General features: G+C 42.9%; 1 pseudogene; it reads right to left on the bottom strand.

The window, feature by feature from the left end:
- Positions 1-590: 590 nt before the first annotated feature.
- Positions 591-1792, bottom strand: LOC146859688 (U1 small nuclear ribonucleoprotein C pseudogene; annotated as a pseudogene).
- Between the last annotated feature and the right edge of the window lie 1823 nt (positions 1793-3615).

Raw genomic sequence — 3615 nt, 5'->3', positions numbered from 1 at the left:
CCACACGGTTAACATTTCCCAATTACTATTTTATTTTATCACTATTTGGCCATTAAACACCTAAACGGTACTTAACACCTCTCGGAATTATTGATTTGCATATTTATTTAATCAGTATACCTGACCGACTGTACTTTATTCTGAGGTAGTTTGCTTAGTAGAATTTCACTCACAGTTCTTATCTTTATAAAGTGTATTTGAACTACTGTCTAATGTTGTCCATTCAGAATAGCATTTGAATAGGTTTTTTTTCGATCTAATCGTTTACATTAATCGTATTGGATACAAGAGCTAAACTGAAATAGGAAGCAAGAGTTATATATTCTCCCCCCCCCCCCCTTCCCTGAAATGATTAGTATCAAGCTTGAACATTAAAGGTATAGGGCGCAGACCACATCAGGCAGACTCTGGGTGGCCCTTAGTTTGTTCAGAAATATACACATAGAGGAGTCTACACTGCGCATGCATTGCATGCCCCACAGTGTGGTTTCATTAAGTGAATATGGTGCTCTATGTAGTGACTGGTGCATGTGCAGTGTCATGGGTGGGCCATTTAAAGCAAGACCAAACAATAAGTACTGTAACCAGAGTGATCACAACCCTGCAAACGTGAAGCAGCAGCCCTTTAATACTTCCACTCTTTCACTTGGACAGATGCAACTGTGACAAAATCATAGTCCGATATTTCCGCTTAGCTGACATCTGGTTTATATGGACATGCGGCTGAGGCGGGGCAGGGATTCAGATTTCTCCCTGCTTCAAAGCAATCCAATAGCACCATGTACTGATAACATTATTAAAGGTGTTTTTATTAAAAAAAATATCTAACCATGGCCATAGTTCAAAACAAATGCCATTTATCGTTGCAAAAAAATTGGAAAATGTATCAACTTGAATTTAAAAAAAATACATACCAAAACATCAGGACAATGCAAAATTAACACCTGTAAAAAACTGCAGGGGCAAGATGTAGGAAGAGGTGGCAAGATGTTGGTGGCTTGCACCAACTCCAGTCTGTGGCAATTCACTTCAAAGACGCAAGAGCGATTGTACAGATCAGGGGCAAAACTTGCCGCAGCTCTCCGAGAAGTCCTCAACTGTGACTAACTCTCCTGTCAAGAAGTTATTTTGCAGCGATGACAGCAAACGAAAACAGAAATAAGATGAAACTTTGTCTGTGACTATCTGTCCGGTCTGGTCATCACGGTCTGGCTTGGAGCATCATGGGCCGTGAAAGAGGACGCATCATGTGAGGGCCTGGTATCATCTGCATGTGCCCTCCCATTGGCGGCCGCATTCCTGGTCCAGGTCCGACCTGCATCATCCGATGCATAGGCGGCCCAATCATTGGCATCATTGGAGGACCTGCCATAGGGGGCGCTGGCATCATCCCAGGCCGTGGAGGGCCACCTGGAAACTCTCGAAGATTTGGTGGTGGTATAATACTTCCTGCTGGGGGAGGAGCGGTGAAGGGAGTAGGCGGGATCTTTCCTTGTTGGAAGGCAGCGGTTGTTTTATCAATAAGGCTCTGTGCTTGGTCCTCCATCCATTTCTGGTAGTAATCCTTCACGTTTTCCTTATGTTTTCTGCCACTGCAGTGAGTCTTCCTCACCGACGGCGAGTCATGGGTGAGGTAGGTATCACAGTAATCACAGTAAAATTTGGGCATGGCTTCGTTTCTCCCGAAATCCTGGGCTTCGCTTCACGGATCACCGCGCTCTCTCCGCCACCTAAGAGTTTCCGTCGGACGTGACGTCACTGTCCCGCGACTGTCTGCGCTGCCTGCTGCAGACTCTAGGAGTCGCCGCCGGAAGTGACGTCACTGTCCCCCGACTGTCTGCGCAACGTCACTGTCCCCCGACTGTCTGCGCAGCCTGCTGCAGACTCTACGTCGTAGAGAGAGAAAACAGACCCGCTAGAGCCAAACTCGCATGTACCGATAAACCCATTCAGACCACAGAAACAAAATACAATTCACGTTAGTGGGAAACAATTGTAAAGACGTTAAATTTTTCAAACCAGTAGATCACCACCTCGAGTGTACTTTTCATGTGGTCTCTTTTTCATTAGAAATATAACTGTAAACTGGGATACTTTTCTGAAACGATTCTGCTGAAAAGATGGCTACATTTGTGTGCAGAATTATGGTTCTTTTTGGGGCTGATACTGAAGTTCTTCCAAAAGATGTCGGATTTTCATATATCTTTCTCTTACTGCTTCCTTCCCAGTTGACAGAAACCATAAACCAATTTACGCACTAGCTTGATACTAGGCAGGCTTTCAAAATAAGAAAAAAAAATAAAAGCTAACAAAATCCATCCCATCCCACTTAATTTGCATGCAGTGATGCTAAAAGGGAACCATTTACATTTTCATCTGCTTTCCTGAAATTCTAAGAGCTTGAACCTCGTGAATCAACATTGGACCGCCCTGCTTTAGAGACTCAAGTTAACTACCTGTTGCCTATGACGCTGGTGCTAAATTAAAGGCTGTGCACTTGTAATTGTGTGCCCATAACATCCATGCAGACTGCAATATGTGTGTGCAGTGACTCCACAGGTGTCAGCTCGCCACAAAAGGTCTCGTCTCATTTATGTTCCTACCTCTCCTGTCTCTCTCTCCTCAATATAGAGGCGTCTCTTTCTTAACCCGTTCTCTCCTTCCCCTCCTTCAGCATCCTTCTTCAATCATGCCTCCTTCTCTTGTCCCACTCCTTTACCGTCATATTGCTGCACCCCTCTCTTGCCTCCTAGATACACGGATCTCTCTATAGCCACCCCAATGTCTCGATAAGTACCCCTCTTTTATCAAATCCCCTTTTATCAGGTGCTGCCATCCTGCCTTTTCTCTCCTGAACACAGTGGCTACTGGCTTCATTTTGTTTTTTTTTTCAATCTAAAGTTGTGATTCGCTTTTGTTTTATTATTTTCTTTTAATTTCATACACAGAACAGGATGTTGTCAATAAAAAGCACAAGCACGTCAAAATATTACGGCTTACTAAAGTACACCAGTTTCTCATAAAACGTTACTAAAAATGTACTATACTTTGTTTGAAAATAAAACATTTACAGTTGCATTCAACGTATCTTCTTTTTCTCATGTTGCTGTATTGCTTCATTAATAATAAGCAAACAGGTTATGACATGATTTCATATGATTAAAAGTTTTGGAACATTACTGTATTCTGACAACATTATCAAAGCCAAAGGATGTACCGAAGAGCCGCATCTCCCAGCTTTGGTGCCGAGTACCAGCGTTCGAGTCCTGCCCTCAGCTTCATACCTGGGGCTTCTGGGCAAAATATTTAAGCTCCCCCGACCTCCCATAAATATTTGTATCCTTTTATAACATGGCTGGTGCTCATTTACCATGACCCAATGTCTTTGGGTCCACTTCATCTAATTAAACCTGCAGAACAAATGATAACGCACACATTTTTCAAGACACATACATTACTTACAATTTGCTATGCGGTAGATCTCGCATGTGTTACTGTTTACATGTAATCTAAATAATGCTGTTTAAATGTGCTCAAAGGTTGCATTCATAATTTCACACATAAGACACTAGGCTAACTTGTACTACCCTGTCAGTTGACAGCAGATCAGAAAAT

Source organism: Triturus cristatus, chromosome 3_1, assembly GCF_964204655.1.
Source record: "Triturus cristatus chromosome 3_1, aTriCri1.1, whole genome shotgun sequence".
Taxonomy (NCBI): domain Eukaryota; kingdom Metazoa; phylum Chordata; class Amphibia; order Caudata; family Salamandridae; genus Triturus; species Triturus cristatus.
This window is presented reverse-complemented; position numbering and strand designations above follow the sequence as displayed.